Below are 9,561 nucleotides of genomic sequence, written 5' to 3'. Positions count from 1 at the left end.
CAGATTAACAATGTAAAAATGTAACTTGTATGTATAAATATAAAAAATGTTTATTAGAGCCTATTATTGACATACACTACCAGTTAGAAGTTTGGATACACCTTCCCACTGAATTGAATGGACTGTGTTGTCATGTTGCCTCATGTAGTTACTGTTTAGAGGGGCCAATTATAAGGTTGTATCCAGGCAACATTTTACACATCAAACAAACAACTGTCAGCAGAATGCTATTAAGAATATGAAGTATAATGTTTGCATATTACTTTTACTTAAAGCACATTTAAAGATGATAAACTGATGCAGTTGGCTGAGAATAACCCATGTAGTTCACATCATATAAGCTGTTGATGCTAATGATGTAGTAGTACAACCATCATAGTATTATAAAGTATCGTATTATTGATATTGATTGACTTTTTTAAAGTTTGTAAAGTTCCATTATTGTGAAGTGCTTTCACAGCAGCATCTCACCCGACTTGAAGGCAGATGTAATCGGTCTACCGTGAGAGAGGTGCTGATGATAGCAATCAGAAAAAGTGGCAAGACTGTGGATCAGTTTCAGGACCTCATCCGCACAGAAAGGAGCGAGATAATTTAAACCAAAGTCAGGAAGGTCAGCAGAGGAAGTAGTGGGGGGGAATTGAGGACAGGGCCGGTGGATAGTTAAAAGAAAGAGTTTCGAATATTGTGTAACCTCTTGTCAAGGCAGGTGACAGAACCTTCAGAGGGAGGAGAGCTATACAGAGAATTAGTTGTTGAGGTTAGACGCACAGGGTTGGAATTAGACGAGGAGGGTTGAGTAGCAGCTGCAATAAATGTCGATAAGAAGGTGAGGAGCAACTGAAAGTGAGAGAGGCCATCAGACATGCCAGATCTGAGCTTCTCTCTTCCAGCAACCTGAACTCATATACACTCAATTTGCACTCCTTCAGCCAGCGAAGAGGCAGATGGATTGAGAGGGACACCTAGAAGAACGTGAACAAGGAAGGTCAAAGTGGGGGTTGAGGGGCAGATAGAAATATGGATTTAATGTAGTTGGTTCACAGAGAAAGCGAAACCAGGATGGACACAATGTAACAAGGACGAGAAGCTGCCACTGACTATTTTGCCAGGTGGTGATAGTGCGATATACTGAACTCGAGTACTGTATGTTGGAGCTAAACGGTGCAAAGACAAAACAGGCAGAATACTGAGCATTACTATGCTGTGAAATAGTATGACGGGTTATAGGAAAATAAAATTTTCTACATCATTTTAAGAGAAAGCTGTATTAGCCATTCATTTAACGCTGCAGAAAGTCCACAGCAAATGAGAGCTATTATTGATAGCACTACAGAACAGCATAAATCAGTCAGTTTATTTCTCTGCCCAAGTTCTGCTCAGTTAATGTTTGTTTCCAAAGCTTTTTCAGCTAGCATCATCTGAAGAGTTACCATGTTCTGAAAGTGAGAAATCTCTGCAATACTTGTGCAAAAAAAACCCCAAACAATCATAATAACAAAACATAATTACATTAAAAATAAGAATCTGAACAAAGATTTCCAGTGTTTGTCTAAAATGGGAAAACATATCTGTAAACACATTTTACCAGTTGACTGGAAAACCTGACTAAACATTAAATAAAACTCATCTGAATGGAACAATTTTATTTTCTTGATTGTATGCATATTGATTTAAAAATGATAATTAACCAAATCTGTCTTTTTCACTCCAGTGCCTCATTGACAGGCTTATTGTACACACCCATATAGTTTTATTTCTAACACGCTGTATGTATATAATGAACATATGTCTAAAACAGATGTTGTCTTCTCCCTGTGAGCTACTGCAAATCTGTGAGACTTGTATCAAAGCTCTCTAGCGTCCGCTGTGAGTCTGTCCAAGCAGTAACAGCACTAATTCTAACTCAGCCGTCACTCAACATGATGAAGTGCTTGTTAAACAGAACCTTTTCTGCTAAGAGCTAAGCTTCAAGAGCAACAAGGACACCACTGGTTTTTACTGCACAAATAATATATAAGTGGCAATAACCTTTGCGTATTGGGAGATAACCTTAAACAAATGAAAGCTCTTTAAAATGCAATTCTGCGTAATACAGTGTTAAAAAGCTGCTTATAAATCTCATTAATACCTAAAGATTTTTTTTTCTTTGTCTCTGCTCCTTTGCTGTAAAACCAACATTGTAAAAATAACTTCTGATTTGTAACAATTACTGGATTATCAATTTACTGTCTCCAAAAATATCAGCTTTATTTAGAGTTACTCTGGATCTGTGAAAGAACAGCAACACTTTCTGGTCTTTCTAAAAAACATCTGTAGCTGTGATAAGACTTTTGCTAGCGAGTCTTCTGACACATACAGTATGTGTACCCACAGTAATGCTGTATCAGTTCTCACACAACAGTTGCTGTGTGTTGGATTTAAAAGGGCACTCCACCAATTTTAGATGTGATGTTCAGATAATTTGTCATGAGGGGCAGGCTACTACTTAGTCTGTGAGAACAATTTAATAACATCTTCTTTGGCTTTTAATGGAGCGTTTCGAATGTTGCACAACAAACCGTGATGATGTTACTTGGGGATGTTTTGGCTTGGCTTGCTACTTCAAATTTCTACCAAAAAGCATTCATTACAAACTGAAAGTGCAGGATTTGAAAGATGTGGGCATTTAACAGGCAAGAAGGATCTAATGAAAGATCCTATCACATTGCATCATGGGAAATGAATGGGCCTAGACCCATAATAAGGGACTAGAAATGGGGATATTTTTAAACCACTTTTTTTTTAAATCTTTTTATTCATATTCTTTAGATAGATAGATAGATAGATTCTTCGTCATTGTATCCAATGCAGCAAAATTTCATGGCAACTCGTAGGCAAGTAGGGAAAAACATAAAACATTCAACAATAATGACTACCATGTATAAGTACTAATACATTAAAACCAGTAATAATAACTAACAATAAATACCGATCAGTAATATTTTCATAACGACAAGTTAAATTCTCATGAGGTCTTAAATTATAAATAGGTCAAATATTACAGTGGGGTATTAAAACCAACATCCAACAGTTGAGTCAAAATGTATAATTAATAAAATAATAAAATATTACTGTGAGGATTTGAAACCAACATCTGACTGTCAGTCGCTTCCCTCCTGCATAATCAACCTTGATCAACACTGACCCCTTTAATCCCCCTCTTTTGAGTCACGTGCCTGTGTAATACAACTACCTTCTCTTACACGGCTCTCTCCTACTGCCACAGTCATATAAGCAATAAATACCGTATGTGGTCTTATAGCTAGAGGCTTAGACAGATGATCGTTTAACTGGACAAACCAGAGACGAGGCGTCATTGAGCAGGACTTAATCCCTGCAGCAAGAGAGCAAATTCAAAATTTGACTGACCTCAGTGGCAATCAATAATTATTAGCTTACTATTTCACCAGTGGCAAACATGACTGATGGTTGTAACTAAGGTAAAGAAGACAGCTCTCATGTTGCCGTGTATTTAGTAGTGAAGGGTCTGCAATATATACAGTACATACGGAGTAACAGTAGGTTTACTCCAAAGGGAAAAGATTACTGAAACCTAAACCACATACCCTTTGGCACACAGTGTAATTGCAGAAAGTTACATGCACCCTGATGTGAAAGGTTAGGGGTAACAAAAAAGGCAATTAGATTTCTTCATCCATTTTCCACTATTCCTCTGGGACATGATAAACAAACAAAAAGACCAACTATCCGCCCCCCACCAAGCTCTCAAAACATGCATATTTAAGGCTCAAGTAGAAAGCAACCATTACATTGAGCTTATAATCTCAGAAGACCTCATATTGCACACTTTGTATTTGTTGTTTTCTGTGGTAAAGTGCTGTCTTATTCTCATCTTCAATAAGAATCCATATGCAGTAAGACCTCTGTGTTTAAGGAAGGAACATGAAAAATGTAAAACTCCTGTTTGTTAGTCTTCTTGCGTCTGCAGCTCTTGTTTACTGCTATCAGTCTTTACAATGATACACTGGTGAGTTGCAGCCGGTTTATAGTTACTTTATCACCCTCCATTAACACCAGTGTCCTGCATTACAGCCATGTCAGTGGCAGATCAATATGGTGCAGGGGAGTTTGAAATGGCCACAGAGAGCTCCTTGATTCTTGCTATAAAATTTGTGTGACGTGGAGAGGTTGACAACAGTCACTGTTGCTGCTAAACGGACTGAATAATATTTTCAGCCACAAAATGAGCAACCAAACAGTAACTGAAAATATCATATGGACCACACTGGGTATTTTTTGCCCTTCTGAATGCCACACAGGTTACTGTTAAACTTAGTGATATGTTATTTTGGATGACTGAGTCTGGAGATGTTATGAGTTGTCATTGTATACTATGTATACAATTGGCCTGCGGATGGCCATTATTGTTGTAAATAAGGCTGTGTGCCTTTAGATCTATGCCTTTATTACTCTTTCCTGCTTTCCCTCACACTATCTTGCCATATATCATACCTGCCTGTGCATCTGGAATGAGGCAGACAGTGCAGAATTCTAATCACAGCGCAGGCTTGGCCACATTTATTTCTGGTATTGACAGTGCAGTAAAACTGCAAGCAAAATCAGATTTTTATGTGTTTAAATTCGTCAATGAATGTATCCTGGCGTGACTGTCAGAGAAAAGTTGTATTGGAAAGAACTGCAGGGTAACTGCAGCCTTGTGAAAACACTTCCAGTTAGCCTAATTACTCTCATTCTTTGTGCGGTTATTCAGCAGTGCTTTCTTCTATGTGCTTGAAAGTCTGAGGTTGAGGTTAGGCTCAGCTAAGTCTGACCCAGGTTATAAAACTGAGCATCAGTGTGCTTCAGCAAGACATATCATAGCCTGTCTTTTCTCTCTTATCAGAATCGGGCACGCTGTAGGGGTTGTCGTTTCATTGAATTTGAGATAGGAAGGGAGATGCTTATCTAAATGTTCTCCGAGGAAGTATTAAAGTAGAGCAGAGTTTCCGACTGCATTGAAAATTGACCCAAAAATCTATGGCTCCAAAGTCACATTTGTGACAGGATCCCTTTGTAGTACAACTGAGCAGGGACACATCACTGCAAAAATGATGCATCTCTTATATCCATGACTGATAATGATGCAAGGTGGATCACAGGGACCAAGACAACAAAGTTGTGCTTGAGGGTGATTTAAAAAAAAAAAAATCTTCCACACATTCCGGATAAAAATATTCTTTATGAGCATATTTCCTCACATAACATCCTTACCAGAATTCATTCTCCTTTGTTATATAATCTGGAAGAAGCCTACCTCCCGGAGCCCATTTATCCTTGTCTTGTCGTCTCCCTCTCTGAGACTGCCGGGGAATTGGACTGACAAGACACTCACTGTTAATGTACCATGGAGGGTAGACTGCAGCTGGAAGTGCTAAATTCATGTGGGAGAGTCTCCTATGCGTCACCTGAAAGATTGGTTGAATTTCAGTGAGATATAGCCCTGTTATCATTTCTGAGTGAGTGTTGTTTGGAACTGTTATTACACAAAAGGCTAATAATCACGTTGCAGTCATCGTAAAGTTGAGATGATTTGTTTGCAATTATTCATTGATGTTTGATTGTGCTCTGTGCGCTTATAAATCTATCCTCAAAATGAGCATAGTATAGACCTTCATTTAGTGGTTGTGCTGTATAATTTACCTTTTGAAGTCTAACGAGAGGCCACAAGCCACCTCCACTTGACTGCTGTTTGGATTTTAGAGAGCAGCTCATCTTTCAAAATGTCCCTTTTCCTTGACCTACTTTCTGTAGAAACCGGAGTTGCTAGATTTTTAAAAATGACAAGAAAATAGTACTTCTAGCTCTGTTTACCCCCTTCATCTGACAGCTTGTTGGCCTTCTCTATGACCACCAAAGCATGTTTTTGGACTATGTAGAGAGAAGCAGATGGTAATCTCTGCTCCTTCCAACCTGGTATTTATGTGTGCAGCAAGAAGCAAACTATTGGGTAGAGGCGGGTTTACACTTAATTTTCATTTTAAAATGTACCAAGATTTATTATTAACAAGTAGTACCGCCTAACAAGTATGTTGAATGCTCTCTCCTTGTCTGAAAGATTTGCAGATTTGAAAGTTGGAGCACCCGCTGATCTTTTTCTTTTTCTCCTCCTTTATTGATGCTTTGCTGCCTTTTACAGCATGTTAATGCCTGTTGGTAGATGCTAATATTATGGACTAACATCATTTTATTCGATACTGTAGCAACAGGCTTAGTTTCATGCATAAACTTCAAGTATTGTCTGAGCAATTTATGTCAGATCTTTGATACAGATAGAAAACTAATGATTTTGTAAAACTGTTCATTCTGTTGTGATATATGTCCCACAGTCTATCCCTACTGTCCCCTCTGCATATCACATTGGTTGGCACAAATAATATGCGGATACACTCATCAAAACCAACAGTAGTCATTGCTCTTCAGTGACATTAGTGGTAAAAAAAAACCACACATTGCACCTTTAAGTCATGTTTAAATAAAAAAAAATGTATAGAGCCTTGTTAATCTGAGGTAGAAATAAGCCAGAGTGTGGAGCAGTACACAATATTTATATTGTAATATTAATACTCCTACAGCATGTATAAAATGCCTTTCCCAAGAAATTAATCACTAAATACTGATTTTCTTTGTGACTCACTCAGATGAATCATATTACTCAGGTGTTATTTTGAGTTGTTTGCTTTTATTTCATAGCATATTACCTGCATCTATTTCATACATGATGATTAAACATAACTGTGCATCTGTGTCCAGGGTCATCCTCTGACCAATAAATAGGTTCATATCTGTGGTCTTTGTCAGTATAGACTTTAGAGGTAGTGTATGCTGTAATCACACATCACTCTGAGTAGGTTGATAAAAAGGCATTTAGCCTTTCTATCTAAATCGACAGTGGTTCAAGAATGGTTGCTAACAAGATCATTTTCTTCTTTATCTTACAGTACTTGACCACAGTGTGGCCTCTGTTTGGACCCATTCTGCTCAGTTACGTTTGGAAGACATGCTTTGAAAAGTAGTAGCACACTGCCTCAAAAGCAGAAACTGAAATATGTCACTTTTATAGACAGAATAACTTAAGTCATTAAGTATTTTAATCATGAGGTTGAAACCTATTTAACAATAGTGCTTTTATATCCACTGACTGCAAAATCTTTTACAAAGAACTTTGCCACTTTGGTGTTTTATTACAGTTGACTCTCACTGCAGAATCAAAACCAGAAAAAAACATCATTTGGATGTTCACTTGTGATTACAATTTTAATTGAAACCAAATGAAATACTGAGAACAAATGGGGTCTTTCAAGGCGACCATGGTCAGACACAATTACTTCCATTATTGACTTGACTAGACAACAACATAGCACACAGTGTTTCAGCTGAGAATTTAATAAAATGTTGCACAAAGAGGGAAAACAAGCTTTACTACAATCCTCCATCCTTAGGATAATCACAGCACAGCCAAATCCATGTTGATATAATTTAACATATAACAATAAATGCAAGGAAAATAGAGTTGTACCTATTACTGGATTAAAATAGCAGTACATTGTCAAAAGCAGTCAAGTAAGCAAAGAAATATTTAGTAATTTTAGATTTTTTTAATTATTATGAATTTAGGACATTGAACACTCTTGATATAAAAGTCATTTTATATTTCCTCTTGCATCTTGCAATACCTTATGATATCCTATAAAACACTCAGCCACAGTTCTCTCCTGTTCCTTGTTTCCACGTTTCTTGACATGGTGTAAAAAGACAGAAGCACAGTGAATGTAAAATAAATGCTCCTCAATAGCCTGATAGACATTTGAAATGAATGTCCACCGAGTTCCACAAATCCACTACTCAGAGTACAAACAGTGGACAAGATGGAGAAACACACTTGCATTACTCACAGTGGCCTGTAGCCCTTTATATTACAACAGTAAAAATTGATCTGTGAGGCTAAGTGTTTAGATGTCAGGAATGTTTCCTAAGAGGGTCTAAGAGAAATTAAATTGCAAACAAAAGATCAGCATTTCAGGAGCCTAGGCATATTGTTGGTACAGATGGACAGTCTTTCATTATAGCTACGCTGCCTAATTTCTTTTCAGCTGCTAGAGGATCTCATCAGACTCAAAACAAACTGACACCCTAAGCAGCTCCTACTCCTAACCGCTTTTTGTCCCGCCCATTATGTCCTGTTTCCTTAAGTGATGACATAAACTACAGATGCCTGGAGCAACAAAATGCAGCCACAAGTCTAAAACCAGCATTAGCTAACTAACTAGTAAATTTGGCAATCCAGTAGAACACTCTGCTACATGACACAAAGCACAAACATTACACACACACACAACATCCTGTCCCATTTTCACTTAATTTATCAGGCAATGTGTAAAAGCTTAATGCACCTTTAAATGCTGCACTATTAAAGACAAAATAAAAGTGTAACAACTTAGCCAAAATATTCTGCATATTACTCCTCTCAACAAAGTGCTGTGCAGCCATTACTGTGATGGTTCTGCTGCACGTCACTCCTGCCATAGCACTTTTAGATGATGCAGATGATGAAGAAGAGGATACTTTCAGGAAATAATGACTTTGTGGCAAAAAAGTCAATTTGTCCTCCTTTGGAGTTATGAAGCTCTTAAATCTCAAATACAGTATGTGTCATGAATCAAAGAAAGATGAGATTAAAGCTTAGATTAAATGTTACTTGAATCCCTACACTGCCCCTTAGAAACAGGCTGGCTGCACCAAAATACTAGTATTAGTATGCATGGTTTTTAACTAGTTTGTTTGCTCATGTTGGCAGAAAAGAAATTATTGCATTTTACATGTTAGTGTAAAATGATTCAGCAGCTGTGTTTGATGGAGCTGTAAAAGCAACAGTAAATGGGAGCACGTTTGAGAAATTGACTGAACTGTCACTGTTTAAAAGTTTAATACACAGTTCACTGCTCCTTGTCCAGTCATTTATGTAAGTGTTAAACAGAACTGCATTTACCGTCTCAAATAAAGCAGATTTGTATGAAATTTAATTTAGCATTAATAATAATATCTCAGCCCATTCCTCGTATTACAACAGGCAAACTGCATCATGTGTGATAAATGTTCTGAGGCATCTCACACGCGCTATATGGGAGCACACAAGAGATGGACACATTCCAAAAGACATTTATTTTCTAATTTCATTTCTCGTTTCATTTAATATTGACATAAATACCCTGCACAGGACTGGGACAGAGATAAGAGTTTGTTTTTGTGTGCACATGCTCAGTGTGGACATGCCCAGTGAATCCTTATATGCAGAGCTTACAGGGAGTGTTGCCAAAACATGCAGATACACTGCCAACAATGCTAAGAGGTGGCTTAAAATTCACCCCTCTACCCACCCCTCCCCTCCGAAGATGACAGCAGCCTGGCATTTTGCACTGAAATGTTAAGCTTCTCACTCATTTGTATCAGTCTGGAAATGTATCATCACAGACACAAAGGAGTGCTCGCACCAAGTCAAAG

General features: G+C 37.7%; 1 protein-coding gene across 3 annotated transcripts in view; it reads left to right on the top strand.

Moving 5' to 3' along the window:
- Positions 1-9,561, top strand: part of nrg3b (neuregulin 3b) — a 172,459-nt gene that overhangs the window by 105,665 nt on the left and 57,233 nt on the right. The gene's annotated exons all lie outside the window — the stretch shown is intronic.

This window comes from Monopterus albus, unplaced genomic scaffold (assembly GCF_001952655.1).
Source record: "Monopterus albus unplaced genomic scaffold, M_albus_1.0 scaffold69.1, whole genome shotgun sequence".
NCBI lineage: Eukaryota > Metazoa > Chordata > Actinopteri > Synbranchiformes > Synbranchidae > Monopterus > Monopterus albus.
The sequence above is the reverse complement of the archived record's forward strand: the minus strand, read 5'-3'. Positions and strand labels throughout refer to the sequence as shown.